This window comes from Puntigrus tetrazona, chromosome 15, assembly GCF_018831695.1.
Source record: "Puntigrus tetrazona isolate hp1 chromosome 15, ASM1883169v1, whole genome shotgun sequence".
In the NCBI taxonomy this organism is placed as follows: Eukaryota; Metazoa; Chordata; class Actinopteri; order Cypriniformes; family Cyprinidae; genus Puntigrus; species Puntigrus tetrazona.
The window spans coordinates 11,411,622-11,432,271 of NC_056713.1; the positions used below are offsets into that span (position 1 = coordinate 11,411,622).

General features: G+C 37.4%; 1 long non-coding RNA gene and 1 pseudogene across 1 annotated transcript; one reads left to right on the forward strand and one right to left on the reverse strand.

Annotated features, from left to right (window-relative positions):
* Window positions 1-20,650, forward strand: part of LOC122358448 — a 58,792-nt pseudogene that overhangs the window by 25,584 nt on the left and 12,558 nt on the right.
* On the reverse strand, window positions 10,233-13,786 carry LOC122358449. The gene is made up of 4 exons (XR_006252603.1): window positions 13,359-13,786; window positions 11,935-12,150; window positions 11,702-11,759; window positions 10,233-10,496 (listed from the first exon to the last, which is right to left on the reverse strand). It is a non-coding gene; the product is annotated as an uncharacterized LOC122358449 (long non-coding RNA).

A 20,650-nucleotide genomic window follows, 5' to 3' on the forward strand; every position in this document is an offset into this window, starting at 1 on the left:
TGAGATACTGTATTTTGATAGCGGCCAGCTGTGGAATGGCTTAGTTCAGACAGAGAGATGCTTGACTGCTCAAATATCTCTCACTTTCAGTGACTATTTTGTATTGTCAGTGTTGCTAAGCCTCTTAGTACAGAACGTGTAACACTCAGATGTGAGCTGTGATACTTTGTTCTTTTCTATTTCAAGTACAGCACACATTTCATTCGATAGTGTAGGAGGGCTGAAATCAAGGGAAGATTGCTTTGCTAGTAATGTTATACATTGCTCCTCATGCTGGTTTTCTGTGTATCGTTTAAGCATTTTATGAAACTGTCATTAGTGAAACCTTAAAAATGATTTAGAAGTTTCTATATGAAATAAATATGAATACATAAAGAAATACACAAATGTGGAATAAATTAATGCATAAATATTATTATATTATTATTATATTTTTATATTTTGACCTCCATAGACTTTAAGCTACATAGCATATAACACTCGTAGAGTTTTTTTTCCCTCTATGTATGCTGGAGTGATTAACTATGATCATAATGGCAATACTGGGCTGTATTTCATAGAGATAACAACTAATAATAATCTCCACCGACCAATATTACATAGACAGCTAATTAAAACATAAATTTCCTGTTTCAGCAGAGCGCAGTATGCAGTGACAGCGAAGTAAGAATCGTTTTAAACAAGGGAGATCAAGACAAGCCTGAAATTCATCCAGCTTGTTTGTTAACGTCAATGCATTTGTTACATTAACCGGTGCCGCTGTCTGTCATGTCAGTTTTTTGGATGCAACATTCTTCACATTAGCACAATGTGTGACACATCGCAATGAGCCTTTTTCACGCAACACAAGAATGAAAATCTTACAACCATTTTTACTTAAATTGTCACTTCGAATTGAAAGTGTATGCAAGAACGGTTTTATGTACAATTTAAAATGAAATTCTCCTCATGGTTTAATAAATGAGATCTTTTGTTGATGCTGCTTTTTATTTATTCCCTTTTTTAAATTAAAGTCTTTGGGTATTACTTACAAAGCGTTTCTACAGTTGTGCAATCTGTTATTTCAGTACTAGATATATAATAGACACAGAACTATATATTGCATATTGGCCCTAATATTTGATTATATTACATTGTACTGTATTGTTATTATTTTAATTTTATATAAATCTATTTTATATTTATTTATATTTATATACACATATATATATACACACACACACACACATATATATATATATACACACACATAATTTGTTTATACTCTCTTTCTAATGTTAATGAGATGAAGATCATTCTAAATGAGATATGAAATATGTGTCCCATTGCAGCAGTCTCACTCAACTCTTCTCTTTTCTTTGCTTCTTAGGTAGAGCCAGTCTGCATGGCAAAGCGTCTCTGCAGATTGACCAGGTGCGCTCAGAAGACCAGGGCTGGTATGAATGCAGGGTCCTCATGCTGGAGCAACAATACGACACCTTCCACAACGGCAGCTGGGTTCATCTCACAGTCAACGGTGAGATCTATCTATCTATCTATCTATCTATCTATCTATCTATCTATCTATCTATCTATCTATCTATCTATCTATCTATCTATCTCAAGCTGTTTTAATCATTGCAGTGGTTTGTGTAAAAGGCTTTGCTTAAATCTGCATATGTGAATGCATGTAGCTTACTCAGTTTCTCATGAGACTCTGCACAGACTGCAGGATGGACCGAAATGCATTTCTCCTTATTTCTCTCTCTCTCTTTCGGTGCGCTCTTTTCCCCTCCCCCTCGTTTTTAATGGATGTCTGCTTTTGGGGGTGGAGTAGGACTAATCGTGGCTTGATTTCATATTCATTTCTAATATCAGCAGTAAATCAGAGCTGTGAGGAGTGGAGGAGGATGTGACTGTCTCTTACCGCTCATGACTGGCTGCTGCTGTGACTAATATGTGTGGTAGACCCAACAAAAAACAGCCTTCATGCTCTTGCTACAGAAATGAGCAATGTAGTCCCTTGTGGTCTAGGTTTGCTGCCATTGTTTCCCTCAGTCTCTCTTGTTAGAGCCAGTATTTTGTTCTCGTTGTAAACCGGGCAGTAATAGGCAATGATTTGATTTCTGGTTAATTATTTAACCCGTGTCTGTAACCTTTAAGGTAATCTATATGTTAGTTAACTCCTAAACGTTGACACATTTCTAGAAAAATGAATAAATCACAGAAGTAGCATGTAGCATTCAGTCAAATTCACTCCGATCCCTTTTGAAACTGACTAGGAAGTAGCAAGTTCGAGTTCATAGCTGTGACATACTGTAACAAACACTGTTTGTTGAGAACGCCAAGGGCTATCGTCTGATAAGCCCTGCCAAAACTTCCTGTTTTGTGCTTGTCAAGTGATTTCATGAAGCCTACACTCCATACTATGAGCCGTTGGGTATGGGCCAGCATTCAAAAGGAACCCATTGGCCCGCTCTGAGATCTGCATGCCCTTATGTCTAATAAACAGAGTAATATTTCACCAGGCAGCAGAGATCTCATCATTTCCATTACACTAATGGAGATGTCTTCCATGGTGCCAAACTACAGAGGCAAATTTGGGGTAGCTCAAGGCTTTGGTCATGTCATGTTCCTCCCTCTCATTCCGTTTGAACATCACATTTTGCCTGATTTATTATTTATGGGCATGGTTCAGCGCCGCTGGAAATATATTATCTCCTCCACGGTGAGTGTTTGCATTTTATTAGATGATGAATTTAATACGATCCATTAAGACAATATGTAAACTATCATGATTCACAGCTCAGTAATCATTGCCTGGGGGTCAATATCCAAAAGGCCCTTGGTCGCATATTAATAGTATCGCAACGCCGCTGTAGGCTTAAATCAAGTGCTGACGCAGCAGATTAATTCCAATACTGGAGTCTTTTGTATTTGGCTGCATTGCATACTGATTCTCACTGTACGTCGCCTGTGTGTATGAGCTGCAGTGGCAGAGGAATTAAAGATAATTATGGGCGTCATTAAGGAACCACAGCGTCTTCTCGTGTTGGTGAGAAATCATTAGCGTACGCCGTGGTGGTACGTTGGTGAGAAGCTACTCTGTCGGTCCTTTATAGTGTTCATTTATTGAATCACATCCCCAAGTGAGATATGTGTCCATTCAGTGAACAGCAGCAGAGAGGAAGTGATAAAAGTGTGAAGTCAATGATTGTTGTCGTCCTGGCTGAAATTGCACAGGAGGGACTGAGCGCTGTACCCAAGAAGAGGTATATTTGGAAGAGAGACACGAATACGTCTCTAAAAAGCTGCTCAAGCAGAAGTAAAAAAGTTATTATATTTTTTAGATACTTGTAATGTGAAAGCTTTTTACCTTTTTTTAGTTTGCAGGAATTTGAGGTTTTAAAAAAGTTGGCACGGGGGCCAAAAAAGGGCTTAAAAAGCAAGAAATTCTTAAGATTCAGCTGGGAGAACATCTAGCAACTTATTTACTTAACTGTTAACTGACATCAGGTAACATGATTAGCTATAAAAGGGATGTCTTAGAGGTCAGAGTCTGTCAGAAATTGTAGTTTTTGTTCAGTTTTTTGATATATCGTTTGTTTTTGCAGTGTACAGTGTACTGGTGTCAAATTTGGTCAATTAGTTCTTTCATTTTGTTTTCTTTCGTCTTGCTTCATGTACTATTTTTTAGTTAGTTTTTCCTTCCACAAACCCCCGGCACTCTTTTGCACCCCTAACCTGTTTTTTTTAATTTGAGAGCAGTAAAAGAGAGCAGTGCTAGCCGCTTTCATCTATTTGTCATTTTAGTGCAAATCAGATATACGGCAATGAGTACGTGTTTGCTGCATAGTTTGGTCATTAGCATGTCGGCGTTCAGCGGATTATTCATTGTGAAATGAAGCAGCACCTGATATTTATTTGGCTGCTGTCAGACGTTGAGGTGTCATCCACAGAAACGGTATAATTAGCACAGCTCTGTCAGCTCTCCGTAAGCACAGGCTATTTGTATATTTAACATATGCCTGTGAGGTGAGACTCATGCATATTCCCAACTTCAAACAATGACACAGGCAAGGGTAACAGTCTGCTGCACCTCGCGTCCATGTTGAAAGTCCACAGCCGTTTGCTTGCAGAAATCACTGTGACTTATTTGGAAAGTGCACAGTAGCCGCTTCTCCATTTCGGAGCAGCGGCGGGAGAGCGAGCGAGCGAGAGGCGCAAGTGAAGGGTGTATTATTGCAATGCGGGGTGCGTGTTTGTGTATGTGTGCGTTTTTGGCCCGGGGTGAATGAGTTCAGTGTCTGCTTCGTCTTTTTTCAGCCGGAGAAATGTCACCTGTGCAGCTGTGGCGGGTGGCGCTTGTGCAAACATCTGTGAGGGTTTATTTCATGGCTTCCTATTTCCTCTTTACTGCCGCAGCGGCCATTCATGTCCTCCCTCGTTTGCATTCACGGCCAGTTCGGCGGTTCGCTCTCAGTCACGTCCTCACACACACACACACACACACACACACACACACACACTCCTGGCCCTTAGGTGCTTTCCAAAATGTCAATATCAGTGATTGCGGCGTGTAGATGGTGTGTGGTTTTTATATGTCGTCAGGACGTTTTACGATAAAGCGCGTATAATAGCCTTTTGGCTAAATGGCTCATGGTCGGATTTGCTAGCAATGCAGCTTTGAATCTAAACGACATAATGCCTGTTTGAAATTCACTACATTGCTTTGATTGCGGACGAGTGAGTGACCTGCAGCCATGGTAGTCTTTGACTGAAATGAAAAAGATAGAGGTAGAGATACTGCTCCTCCCAGTAGATTTTGGCATTAGTTTTTTATGGGATGCAAGCAATTTATGACTTTTAATAAGCACGCATTGTCATGCCTTTAAAGATGATCCTCTAAGGAGCAGTCCATTAGCTGACTTGGTCAGTTTGTGATGAAATGCTTTACGTGCATTTATTATGTGGATACCTAAAAGTCTTGCTGTTGGAGATCAAAATGAACTCTAAAATCATTTTTATATTCATAAACCTTTAGCCTGCTTTTCTTTTATGATATGCATTTTTGCCAAATTGGTGCTGGTTTGCATTTTCTGAACAATAACATCCATAATGTGGATGATAGCTTTTAAAACTCGTAATCTTCAACATCTGTGTATAGTTTCAGTTCATACATATTCAAAATCCAATTCGGTTTGATTTATAAATTTCATATTTTTGCACAATAAAATTTTGTTTCACACAATGTGGTAATTGTTTTGTGCAATCCAGTTTTTTTTTCAGTAATGTTAGTTTTGTTTTGTTTAACATCAGCTTTATTTTCTTTGTGGCTCAATCTAGTTTTATTTTTTTTTTTTTGCATAGTTAGCTTTGTTTGGCACAGTAAGTTTTTTTTTTTTTTGGGCTCAATCTAGTTTTATTTTACAAAATACTGCGAGTTTGGCAGCTTAGTTTTTTTGTTTATGCAAACAGTTTTATTTACTACAAAGTAGTTTTTTCGTTCAAGCTTTGTTTTGTGCAAAGTAAATTTTGTGCAGTCAACTTTAGTTTTTACGATTGAGTTTTGTTTGGCACGTTCTACTTTTGTTTGGCAGAATATAGTTTTATTTTGCAATATATTGTTTTGTTTTGCACAATGTTGCTTTGTACAATCAAATTTTGTTTTGCACAGTCAAGTTTTTTTCTGTATTCATTTTTTCTCGTTTTTTTAATGTAATATAATTTCGTTTTGCACCACAATGTTTTTGGCTTAATCTAATTTTGTTTTGCATTAGCGCAGCCTAATTTCATTTTAAGCTACATCATTTTGCACCGTGAGACCACCACATTATTTCAATTTTTGGAAAGAGACATCACAGAATGATATGCTCAGTACTCACTATTCAATGGACAGATTCTAGTTGCATCACAGATATGAACACCCAGTCACACTGTGTAAGCTTATCTTAAAAGTTTTGTAAGAAACACTGGTGTTCATTGGTATTCAGACTGCCCCACTTGTCCAAAAGCGTCTTTGTTGGGGCAGGTGCTGTCTGGCCTCACAAGGGCAGAAAGTCTGACAGCACTGGTTTCCTGTAGCCGGCGATATTAGCATCCACTTGTGTATGGATCCTATGTGGGCAGTGGCTGTTCTTCCTGCCAGGACGGGTGAGAGGGTGGCCGGCTGCCCGCGTGTTCCCAGCAGGTGTCAGCCGGGCAGACGTACCGCTCTGAGAACAGTAGTGGCACTGTGGAGACGTTCAGGTCATCACACAGAACTCCTTCATCAGTGCGGCCATCACACTCATCTCTCTCAGAGCATCCTGCCCACCCCATAGTGGCCACAGATCATTAGCTTCTGACACTAAGTACCAATCCAAACCACAATAGTGAAGCCTAGTGGTTAAAGATCTGAGTTGGTAACCTAAAGGTTGCTGGTTTGAACCACAATGGATCAGATAGCATCATTGTCCCCTTGAGCAAGAAATAATTAAGTTCAAAATAGTTCTTTCATCATTTACTCACTCATGTCTTTTCATGGAACAAAAATAAAATATTTTGAGTTATATTTAAAGAACTGTTATTATAGTTACTTAATTTATGTGTGAATCAACAGAAAAAAGAATGGCTCAAAACCACATGAATATCATTAGGATAAATTATTTTTCAAAAAATTTTGCCAGTAAAAAATCTGTCAAGTTTACAGTAAAAAATGGCAGCTGTGATTTCCGGAAATTCTACCGTAAAAATATGGTAGCAGCATATGGTAGGTTTTACTAACTTAACTTAAATTTACAGTTAAATACTGTAATTGTATTAACTGATATAATGTTATTATACAAACCTATTGAAGTAATGAAATCTGTTTTGTAACCTTCGGAACCACGAAATGCAGTTGGTGATGAGAAAGTCAAATCACGAGCAGCTTTTTAAATAATAACACATATAAAAGATGCACAGTGTCATTCACACAAACACTAAACACCACCATGGTTCATTTTTTACAGTGCATCTAAACACTTTTAGCCACGAGACGTTCCCTCTATGGAGGTCAACAGCAATGAGAAACTGTGCATCTACATTTCCTAGTTTCCTAGATCTGCGTTCCAGAGTTTCACGGGTTCATTGAAGATTTTTGGCTGAGTTCACTTCCAAAAGCAAAATTAGTTTGTGAACACTCCATAGCTCAGCATTTAAAATCTGTCTTCCTGAAACATTTTATTTAGGTATTATTAATTAGACATCAATCAGTATTTGAGAGCGGATGTTGTTTGCTTGCCAGAAGTTAAAGTCTGCTGTGAAGCACAGAGAAAAGTTGAGGTTTTGAGCGTCTAGTCACTGAGCTCTGTCCAGACCATCTGTTCATGTGGAAAGACCTTCAGACAAGTGCCTTCTGAAATATGTTTTCTGTTTGTCATTCGCAGTGTGAGCCCAAGATTTCCCAAAACACATAGTGAGACGAGTCCAGAAAGTACTGTAGGGCAGATGTGTGATGGAGTTTGTTTGTCCCTTAAAGTACCTTCAAATGAAAAACTGAGATGGAAATGGTGGAAAGAAAGAATTTAAGAAAAAAATTAGGTCAATATCAGGGATATGCAAAACAACATAGTGTCAATACAATTTGCATTATTTATAACTCAAATAACAATGAGATATGACATATATGACGATAGCAGAGGTGGTTTAAAGGGATAGTTCACCCAAAAATGAACAAGGATTTGTTAAGAAACATGTTAGGACTCGCGATTTAAGCCAAGAGGAGAATGGTTTTCTTTTACTATAAACAAAGCTTGGACTACCATATTCTCATATTCCTCGCCATGTGGAGTACTTTTTATAATGGATAGATGTACTTTACAGGGTTTCATAAGTTTGACCCCCATTCACTGCTATTATAAGGCTTGAAAGAACCAGGACATTTGATATAAGTCTTATTATATATGTCTTAAAGAACAAAGTCATATATAGTAATTATAATTGAGTAATTAAGTGAGTAATTATAATTTATGGATGAACTATCCCTTTAAAACGCAAAGGTTTTTACTGGTTTTGCTTTCAGTGAAAACTGAAAGGATTTTACTGTGAAAACTGCTTGACATGCTGTCAGCGCATTAATTAGCACCACCGCTAAAAATATCAAAACTAAAAAGAGATGCATGAAAAAAAACGAATAAACTAGTCAACCTCAACAGCAGACTAGTTGGTGGTTGGGTTAGTCAACCATTGTGACCCATCCTTAGAGAATTTATATTTTTAGCTGTTTGATGCTGATATCAGCAAGATGTTTTGGGCTATAAATTCTTCTCCCTTGTGTTTAGCCTGCAACAGATTGTAGTGTGGATGAAAAAGCTCATGGTAGGCACAGATGGACAGATGTTCAGAGGCATTAATTGCTTGCTTTGTTTGTTTTTCACCAGGTGTTTGCGCTGTTGAAAGCAAAACTGCTGTAGGCTAACGGTGACCCACATGAGGAGGAAGTTTCATCGCTGAAAGTGCGCAATGAGACTTGTGTTAGCACTCGATAGTTGGGTACATGCATGTGTGAATTGTGCTGAAATGGATTGATTTTCATCGTTCACAAAGTTCTGCATATCCAGTGTAATCAGATGTACAGTATCGTACACCATAGGCTTTCATTAAAAAGAAGGCCTGAATTACATCGTAGAGACTTGAGATTATTAAATATGAAAGAGTCTGGACTCAACTTGTCGTGTCTTTGTTTCTCCCCCAGCGCCCCCTACGTTCACGGACACGCCACCGCAGCATGTGGAGGCGAGGGAGGGTGGCAGCATTACTCTGACCTGCACTGCCTACGGAAACCCCAAGCCAGTGGTCACCTGGCTGAGAGAAGGGGATCAGTTGACCAGCAACAAGAAATACACGGTAACTGGCTTGAATTCTCCGTCTTAAAAATATCAATATCATTAAAACAATTCGCTTGAGAAGACACTAGACATTAGATTTTTTTAAAAATGACATTAATGTTAAAATAATTTTCTGTTCGTCACCGAATCATTAAAAAACCGTGACATTTTCCACAACAATTAACTGCTAATTTTAAGAGGTAACTGCAACTTTTTATAGAACAATTTGGACTTTTCTCTCACAGTTCTGAGAATTGCAAGATATAAACCCAGGATTAATTTTTATTTCATGCATGGTGGAATTAATTGTGAAGTGTAAACTGGAAAAAATTGAAGAAATTCAGATTTGTTAGAATTTTTTTTTTAAATCTCGTAATTTCTCGGACTTTTCCCCCTTAGAATTGTGAGTTGTGAGATAAATATTTCTGTAATAATATTTCACTATATTACTGTACACACCTTGGTGAGCATAAGAAACTTAATTAAAAAGGGCTTTAAACAAAAATAAAATTAGATGAAATGAAACTTAATTCAATATATATTAACTGAATTAAATTATAAGCAGAAAACACTTCCGTTTTGGTTAGCTGCTGCCTTAAAGGAACAGATTACCAAAAAATGAAAATGTACTCACCCTCAAAGTAGTTCCAAACCAGGCTTGGGTCACCATTAACTTGGGTCACCATAGTATTTTTTTCCCAATGGAAGTCAATGGTGACCCAAAACACAAACTTTCTTCAAAATATCTTCCTTTATGTTCGACAGAACAAAGAAAGTCATGCAGATTTGGAACTACTCGAGGTTGAGTAAATCATGACAGAATTTTCATTTTTGGGTGAACTGTTCCTTTTAATAAAGTAGAAATTGACAATGTACTTTAGTTTCCAAATATAGCCAGCATGAATTTAGTCTAGCCGTGAATTTGATCCGCAGCGAATTGCACTGTTTCATTTTTCTTTTGGAAACGGAAGCATGAATCATCACTAGCTATTTGTAAGAAAAGGCTCTGTCAGTCGGGGCCCGCGTCGGGGGTCTGACAGTTGAAGAGCACACGCCTGCAGTGGGAACGGAGAAAAACTGACAAGCGTGTTTCCACCTTCCACTGCATGCGGGCTGCGAGGGAGGAGGCGGCGCAGGATTTGACAGAACAGGCAGTCAGTCTGGCTCCAGTAGGCATTGCCTCTCAGCACATCAGAGGAGCGATCCCTGAGGAAACAGACAAATAAAAGACAAGAGAGATAGTGTAGCCGCTTCTGTCTTACATCTGAATGTTCACTTTCATGCGTTTTAGACTAGCCACCTGCACCGCCTTTGTTAGCCGCGCTCGTCCTGTCCCGCGTTTCCCAGCGTGCTTTTGGTCACAGCTAGCATTTACGCGAGACGCGCGTTTGAGTGCCATTTGCTGTATTCTGCCTGCCACTGTCGCTCACCGGCGATTGATGAACAGGAAGTGATGGCTGGCTGCTGTTTTTCCTTCGTGACCGCTCTTAGCAAGGTTATTCTCCAGCCCCGTGGCTGCTCTTCTCCTCCTTCACTCCACGGCACTGCAGCGTATTCCCTAAAGGTCACGTTTGTGATGTCTTGCAAGCTGTTTGACGGCTGAGGCGTGGAGATGCTGCAGAGCCAGTGAACTCCCACATAAAAGTATGTGCATGTCCTTAGCGTGTGCTTGCAGGATGTAATAAAATAATAAAACGTTTATTTGAAAAATATAATACAAACTTTTCAATTACATTACACATTTCATTAAACATTATAAATTGTTCTCTAATTATAAAAATTGATTGTTTGTGAAATTATGTAATTAAAATGTTCATAAAAATAAATATATTATTCAAATATATATCTTAAATAAGAATAAAGAAATTATATATATATATATATATATATATATATATATATATATATATATATATATATATATATATATATATATATATAGATAGATAGACAGATAGAATATAACTTAGAATAAATATAACTAAATTCATGATAATTAGTATTTTGCTTTAGAGGTTTTAATTGTTACATTAATTCAAATTTAAAAAAATTGAATTGGTATGATATTAAGATGATTATTAATTTGCATGTCTTAACATATAATAAAACATCGAGCCCAATTGCATTTATTATTGTAGCAAAGCTTTGAAATAAAACCTTACAAAAATATTTATTAATTTAATGATTAAATGTTAATGTAATTGTGATTTGAATTTTTATAAATTCAATAAATTCAAATTATTGTTTCAATTAAATTGTAATTTTAATTATTGTTAATTAGTATTAAAAGTCATATTTATATATAACAATGCTACATTTATATTTAATTTGATAAGGTTTATTAAGGTTTTTTTGTTGTTATTGGTTTGTTAAATAGAATGCCTTTGCATTTGCAGTGATGGTCAAAATATTTAGTACACCTGACAGATCTGACCTTATAATGACCTTCTTTTTACTATTATCTACTACCATGATTTCATGTCATAATGTTCATGAAACATGCATTTGGTTAAGTTAATCGTACAGTTTTTATCCACTTTAATATTTGGTGTGTCCACCTTAAGTGTGCAGAAGATACTCTTATGGGTGCCGCTGTACATTGAATCCCTGACAGAAACAATCCCATTCGATTTTTATGTCAGTGAATAAATGCTGGCAGAAGGCTAGGAAATTCCACATCACGTTTGCTAAATTGCCCCATGCGCTGTGATTAATCTTGATTCGGCTGCAATTAGATTGTATCAAATCTATATTTAATCATTTCTTCTGTAGGGAGCAAGCACTCAGCGCCGGCTCCTAAAAGCTGTTCCCACTGCTAAGCAGCCACGGTCCCAGTCAGACATTTACTCAAAAGAAGTGTGTCGTGACCTCACCTTTGAGAACAGTGGTGTGAAGGCCGGTGGTCCTCCATTATTTTCCCTGCTTCCATGGCTAGAAGTCAGAGAAATAGAGGAATGCGGTGAAGGAATACACACGCTAAAGAGCAAAAGGCACAGAAGTCTGGTCTCGAAGCGGAGAGCTTGTTTCTCACCCTGCCCTCCTCCACAGCGGTGCGTGTTTAAATAAAGCGCTCCGCACACACACAGTGTTTGAGAGAGTTTATTACCTGCTCTCGTCTGGGTCATCAGTGCGATGTGTCTGTCAGTGACAGGATGGTGATGGAACAGGCCGGGGAGGATTGTGTCAGCCGTCCGGCGGGACTTCACACACCTTGGGATATTGTGTGGGAGGAACAATAAGGCCAGTCTCCTCTGGCTAAAGCTCTCGACGTGCAGGGAATAAGACTGGACCCGCTCCTCTTCCAAAATGTCCTGTCAGGGACCTGTGCAGAATTTCACGTCATACATGTGCTGTTTGGAAAGATGCAGCTGGACTTTCAAGCTCAGTCGGGGATGCGGATTTTAGAAATGGCGCTTTAAAAAAAAAAAGTCTGTGGGAAGTCAATATTTAAAGTGTGTTCTGAGTTTGTTGCACCACAGAAAAATGTGTTATTAACCACACAGCCAAATTTAAATGCTAAAAAAATGCAAAGTAAATAAAATTAGATATCAAAATCTTGAAAAAATACGCAGTGGGCGTGTCCGTTCGCCATGCAGAAACCACGCCCACTCAGCGGCTTCCTCAAGCAGCTTGATTTAAATAAGTAAACCAAGCTCAGTTGTTTTGTAAATTATAGCAACTACATAGATAGCAAACTGTAGGCTGTAGTACGCAATGTTAATGACAGTAATGCGCTCTTATTATTATGTGTGTTAAACTGCGCGGATGATCAGTGTTTGACATCAAAGTACAACGAGAGCGATTCATAGCATAATGAGCATCTGCTCTCGATAGCTCTCACTGTACCGATGTCACACAGCGATCGATCTGTGCAGTCAGTGCTGCTTCAAGTTCATCCCAGCTCTTACAGTTTTGCGGGAGACGCAGTGCTCAGTGGCTGCACTGCGTCACAGAACTCCGATTTAGAGCCGCCCAATAAATCCTGATCACGAAAATGGTGAAAAACTGTTTAACGGTACAACTCCACCATTAAGTCTTTGTAACATGTTTCAGCAATGCATTTCACCTCAATTTAAGTCCCCACCGTGACATGAGACCCGTGAGTCTGTGTATTCAGGTTTAAGTCTCCACCGTGATATATAAAAACATCTCTCCTTATGCCCTCATGGGGTGAAAATGGGGTGTAAAGAACTCGATGCAGATTAGCGACGTTCTAAATCAGTTAGTTATCACACAGATTTTTAACCACGTTGCCCATTTCGCTTAACCACGTTTAACACATATACTGTTTGTACAGGTGAGTGACGGCAGTCTGACGGTGCAGGCCATCACGCGGGAGGACCGGGGGGCCTACAGCTGCCGAGCCCACAGTGACCAGGGAGGCGCTACACACCACTCGCCTTCTGGTGCAAGGTGAGCATCCACAGTTGGAACACACATCCATTGATTTTCCTTCTCCAGCAAAGAGATACACGCACAACAAACAAGAGCATCTGTACACAAAAAGCAAAAAAAAAATCCGGTACTAACAGTCAGGAGAAGCTAGCAAGCGTCCTTCACTGTCAGTGTTTGTCCTTTCTTCGCTACTGTGGTCATCGTGTCCCGTCGATACTAGGTGCAAAGATGCAAAGCCCTCGGTGCTCCCTGGTTAATTAGTCTCTTTCAGTGAATCCGTGTATGGACACATCAGTGTTGTCAAAGTCTGGTCTTTCCGTCTCGTCACTCTAAGCACATCTGCCGCAGTCAATACGCTCAGTCCGCTCCATCTGCATAGATCACTTCCTGTCACTCAGCTCCTAATGGAGCCTTCCAGTAGAAGCCGTTTACAGCCCTGCTCGGAGCGATGGAGGTGATATACTGCAGGTTTACAGTTACAGCTCATGTCTTGTACACACTCACTCACCTTCAGAGTGCCTTGTTTATTTATTAACCTGTAGTTCACATGAGGATCTTATATATCTTTCTTGTAACTGATGATTTACACTCTTGCTCAAAAGATCAGCTTGCATTCGTTTCTGTGCTGGTCTGGCTAATCTGTGCCTGGATGGTCTAGCTGGTGGCCAATAGGAAAGGATCTCTTTAATATTTCACCTAGACTGTAACGAGAATGCAAGGAGAACAAAAAAACCTGGTTATTTCTCCCACAGTGCTCAGTTTTTTTTGCAAAATGCCAAAGTAAGAAATCAAAAGATCTGAGCTATGCTATCAGCATTCACAGTAATTCTATATTTTCGATTTTCATTCTGTGGATCGGCGTCTATTTAAAAAGATGCCTTTTAGTTGTGACATAGTTATGTCATTACCACAACATAAAAAGAAGAAATGATGATAAACTCTTTAGGACATAAAAAGACAACTTGTTAAAAGCATACTGCAATAATTCCGACATTTTGTCTCAATTTTTGACGCGTTCCATGACATAAAAAATAATCATTTTGACAAGTTGAAGTCAGGACATAAAACTTTAGTCATATAGTAATCATGATATATGACATAAATGCAACTTGGTAGATTATACGTTCGACTTAAACATTACAAACATCTCATACTTTTGATATAAATGTTGAAATTTGATAAAGTTAAAACTACATCTCAATTTTGACTCCTGTTATGATTCCTACTTAATTTTGTTTTAATATATATTTTTATAATGGACTTCATGATTACGACTTTCTATATCACATCAGCCATGACTCATTATTTCATAATATACTGTATATATATATATATATATATATATATATATATATATATATATATATATATATATATATATATATATATATTAATCTCATAACAGCATTCTTCAAAATATCTTCTGTTGTGTGCAACATTTTGAACATTGGGTGAGTAAATTATGGCAAAATTCAACAACACACTGGACCATTTAAGCCATGGATCAAATGTCACCTGGAAAAAGATCTGTCTGTCTTGTCTCCTTCATGATGGATATGAGGGGATCTGTTTGATAAGTGTGTGAGTTTAATGCGCATGCAAACAGAATAATGGTTGTTCGCTCTTGAGTCAGCACCTTGTACTGGTACCACAGTCTCTCCCCATATGGCCTCCACGTTAGTACAGAATGATGAAGCGGTTCAGTTTATTATCCATGGGCCGTGTACAGTATGACAGCAAACATGAGCAAGCTGCCTGTCACTGGCTTTGTGGCTTTCACTGCAGTCAGATTTATGGCAGTGGAGCATGGCTGTGAATACAGAGCAGCACGCTAACACACAGCCTACTCTGAGAAACAGAGTTTAGAAGATGCTTGTGATCACTGAGCACCAGGAAACATCGTTGAGCTTCTTGTCCATACTCCTACATAACCCGATAAGAGCTGGTTGATATATATTAAATAGCAACAATATATTAGTGATGATTTGCTGGTGAAAAATGAAGCAACGTCTCAAATATCTATATAATTTCAATGTAATATTTTCTCCTAACGTATGAAAGCAATTTCATTTCATGCAAAGAGACCAGTTTATGCTGTTGTAAAATATTATGATTAAAATAGCAATGCTATTTTCAAAAGAATTGGCTTTTATTTTGCTACAGTATTGAAGGCAATGCAAACTATTGTTATCTACGGATAAAATATCCTTTGCTTAACATTGACATCTTTTTTCTGATCATTTACATAATTTTTAATCTTTAAAAACAATTAAATAATAGTGATGAATAGCCATGATTTTATAAAGATCCTGGTTGTAAGATAATTATCATAAGACTATCATATTGAAGACCCCTTTTTAAAATTAATTTCTTTTTTTTTCTTTTCACTCGGACGTTACATTTTTAACAGACCTAGACATCAGACTTATTTTGCAATATTTTGGTGTGAAATTTATCATCATAATAAGACTAATTTAATTTCCTTCTTCATTTCCTATTCATTTCAAATAAATTTTTCAAAATTAGTTTGCATCATCACGAAAAAAATTAGGAAATGTTTTAATATATATTATATTTTGTGTGTGAGTGTATTTTTATTTATTTTAGTTTTTATTTATTCGATTTTAATCGCATTATACTTTTTGAATCCACTTTGCAACAAGGGTCTGCTTTATTGAACTGATTAAATCATTTTAAGTCATTCCGAGTACATAAACACAAAATTGAGTATCTGATCACAATGATATATATATATATATATATATATATATATATATATAATATCATCTGTCCTACCTTGACTTTAGAGCTTTGGTTGGAGTGGAGGATCGTCTGCTCTCGTCTGAGTACCAACGAGTCAGATGGAGATGCATATGAACTGTGCCGAGCCAAAATTGCCTTGGCCATGGGCTGTTTTGTTTAGTAAACTAGCAATATTGTTTTTACAAAAAGCAATATTCTCATGAAGCCTCTGGAGAGGCACTCTAGTTAAAACCTGCTTCAATAACACGAGCGCGAGCAACGCCAGGGATATTTTTAGACGCTTTCAAGTGATGCCTTTTGCGATTTCATTTTAATAAGCAAAGCTGCGCTACTGTCAATAATCCTTAGATGCAGTGTCATTTACTGCACATTAAGGAAACATCCAGGAAGCTCTCAGCACAGTCCACACATTAAGATTAGAAGATATTTCACAGCTAGTCATGGGTTTGTTTGTGCGAAGAGCAGCACTCGTGCTGGATCTTTCAGCAGAGCACCCACAAATCTCACAGCGGTCCGAGTGTCACGACAGTGTTCCTGCCTACCCACACGTCTAATTAAAAGTCTATTGGCAATTTCAGTGACAGCCTCATGTGGGAAGGATAATATTCTCTGTGGGAAGGTTTGACAGTAGTATCCTTGCCGTCTTTATTAGACAGGTTTATATACACACATAAACATGGAGGAGAATTAGGATAATTGCAAGAGGAATACCACATCTGTGGCATGCAGTTGATTACCACAGACAGTAATAATTCTTTTCCCATGTGTGTATAAACAAAAATGAAATGTGTTTGCACTTGCAGTAAATACGCTAAGAAACCGAAAGTTAGCAGTTGAATGGCTCACAGTCACACTGTTTTGAAGTATAACCGCATATTAGCATGCTAGCTTGTTAGCACTGAGTTTACAGGTTGTCATTTAGGCAAGCTGTTTTTTTTTTTAAAGTTGCTCATAAACATAATATGAATACTAAAGAGGTTTGGGTTGTGTTTCACATGTTTATCTGAAATGCTAAAACTTCTGTTCTTTTAGTTTCTGCCTCCTCTTCCTTTTAGTTTTTCGGTCTCGTCACTGGTTTATTGCTTTGTTTAATTAGTCTTATTGTAATTGGTTGTTCTTGATTAGTCTTGTTATCTTGTTTGGCTTAGAACCAGAGAATAAATGGAAGAGGAAGCAGGGTTTTTAAGAAAACTATAAGAACTAGCTTTACATTTCTTAAAATGCTCAGTCATGTGTTCTTAATAAACATCTATTTTCTATTCGTAAGTATCCAAACGATCTTAGATTTTGATGAAAGATTATGAAAACCAATAATTTTCTTCAGTGGATTAACCTGCACGGATGATACAATTTGGGCTGAATGATAGTTATATGGCATCAGCTTAAAAATATTATTTTTACCCTGTGTAATTTTAACAGTAAAAATGTACAAAAAAAGTAGGTTACAGTAGGTTAACAGTAAGTTCCTGTACTATATACAGGGTAGGACTGTAAAGGATCTAACCAGACATTTTATGTAATTTTACAATACATTAGGGGTTTTATCGTACATCTTATGTTGTTTATTAAATGTTTATTACATTATTTAGGCATCATGCGTGTTACCATGATGATGTGTTGTGTTTGCATGAATGTGCATCTTCTGTACATTAGTATGCTTTAGCTTGTGGAAAAGCTAAATATGTTGGTCTTAGATTTTTCTGTATATTTTACAAAATTATTCTGGCAACCACAGCTGACAAAATTCTTTAGTAAAAACTAGTTTTTATCAATGCATAACTGATACTGTATATATCATAATTGTAACATGAATGCACAAATGTGTCTGTATCTCATAAACATCAATCATTTATCTTACAGATGTCTTTTACAAGTACATGCAATTTTATATCTCAAAAATGCAAATTTCTTGCAAATGTAAATTTATTTCTCATAATTGCAAAAATATCTAGTAATTTCAAATTTGCAATTGTGTCTACTCTAATTATGACTGTACAATTGAGACTTCATATCTCAGAACTGTGACTTATCTCAAAAGGTTCTCATAATTGCCACTTTACTTACAGCTGACATTTGTCTAAACAATAACACTAATTTTTCCTGTTTTGATTTGAGCTTATTGGGGGTCTATAACCCTTGTCTCTGTTTGCCTCCACCAGGTCCTCCATACATCGTGTCACCACCCGAGAACATCACTGTTAACATATCCCAGAATGCCCAATTTACGTGCCAAGCAGAGGCGTATCCTGGCAACCTGACCTATACCTGGTACTGGGAAGAGGACAACGTATATTTCAAGAAGTAAAGTTATGATCGAGTTCACTACTGTGCCAAGTCTTGAACACAGAAGCTGCTGTGTGTGTGTGTGTCTGTCGGTTTTAGATTAGAGCCACATATATTTTTAGACCCAGAATCCCTGAATCTCAAGCCCTCTACAGCTGCATTAAGGCAAATGCTAGCGCAGTGACGCGGAGGCGCACACAGCAGGTTTTTATGCCGGGATGGGAACATCTTGTGACACTGTGCTTGTGTCATCACATGCCTAAAAAAACATGCTGATCATCTGAAGCTGAGCCAGAAGCTGTTCTGACTCCCCAAGCGTGGCCAGTATTGACCCTCTATACGCAGGGCTGTAGTCTGTTCCTCCCTGTGGAAACAGGCCAGAATAGTGCTTCGAAATAACGGTTTCCGGTACTATTGAACTGTGAGGGGCGGACGGATGTTCATGGGAATATTCAGAGTGCTGGCCATCTTACCACTTTGTGTAGACACAGATTTTTGTAAAATTAATCAGAAAATTTTAATTATTGCCAAGAATTGTTTTTTTTTGTCTTATTATCTATATTTGTCAGATTATCTCATTTCAAACGATTTTAATAAAAAAAAAATTGTGTTTATTTAATTACTTTATTAATTCATTTATGTATTGTTTATAGATGGAATAACATAATGTTAACTTCAACTAAAACCAAAGTTAAGAAGCTAAAATTCAACTGAAATATATTTCATTTAAATAAGTTATTTTATCTTTATTTTTCATATATTTGACTTTATATCTCATAATTGTGACTTTATATATATTAATGTGTCAACAGTAGTCAACATTTGAAGTGGATCAAAAACTTTCATCGGAGTTGTCCTAAAACCAAAATGTGTTCTTGTCTTAGGACAACTTTGATAAACTTTTTTAATCCACTTCAAATGCTCACTACTAAGTAGTTTCCATAATTGCAATTTTTATGTGTCTCATACATTTCTCACATGTAAGATTTTATGCCTTTTTATCCAACATCATGATTCTCATCATTGTCTCACAATTACAATATTTATATTTATAATTTTCGTTATATCGTATGTCATATTTTCGTAATATTGCTTTTTATATCAAAAACAGTGACTTTATATAACAATTGTGGCTTTATTGCAAATTTTGTATCAAATTTATCTCAAAATATTGCACTCTTCATTTATATCTAACAAATGTAGCTTTAATTTTTGTGACTGTTTCAATGTTTCAAAAAGTATAACGCTCCTTTAAAACTTTCTCACAATTAACTTTTTTATTATTCACTCTGAGGCAGAAACAGACTGCCATAGTAATGAGACATTGTAGCAGCCTCAGTTCTTCTCGGTGTACAAACAGGTTTAATAATATTTTTCAAACGGATCATCTCTCTTCTCTTCCCTGCAGTGATCTGAAGCTCGCGTTCGCATCTTTATTGACGGAACCCTCATTATCTACAGAGTCAAGCCAGAGGATGCTGGGAAATACACCTGCAGCCCAAGTAACAGCCTGGGCATCTCCCCCTCTGCTTCAGCTTACCTGACCGTGCAATGTGAGTTTCACCTTCAACCTCTTGAAGAGACTGCAGCACCAGGCCTGCGTTTGAAATCTCAGTCTGTGTCCTGTGTGCCTTTCAGGTGTTTTATGTCAAGTATACTATCATCAGAGCGGGTAATTGGTGTCTGTCACGTACAGGGACAGAGCTATTTACACCCTTTGAGATGCCGTGGTGGCTGCCAGGCATCTGAGATGTTCTAGTTGCTGCCTCTCTCTGGAGGGTTTGAGAGCTCGCTTCCATCTGCACCAGGACTCTTGTGGTGCTGCAGGAAGTGGCGGATAAGCCCAGAGTCTGAGCTGACTCTGTGTCTGTCTGTCTGTCTGTCTGTCTGTCTCTCTTGGATAGAAAAGACAGATTGGAGAAGCCTCACTTACGGCGGTCACCATGAAAAATTGGAATCGTGACAGTTATAAATCACAGCCAAGAGTTGTCACTGAAGCAACTTTCAATTCATTATTAAAAAACAAGTAGTTCTAGCTCTGAATTCTGACTGGAAGTCGCTGTAACATGCAATGTACATAGAAGTGAATGCAAATCTGTGTTCTGAGCCTACAATATCACCTGCATATATATATATATATATATATATATATATATATATATATATATATATATATATATACACACACACACACACACAGTAGTAAACATTTGAAGTAGATCAGAATCTAAAACTAAAACAAAGTGTCCCAAAATCAATTTTTTTTAATCATTATGACTGCATAATAAACATTTTCTGTTTTAGTGTTTTTAATACATATGTATGTGCGTGTGTGTGTGTTTTAAAAACACTACTGTTAATTACTAGTTTTTTATTAAGCT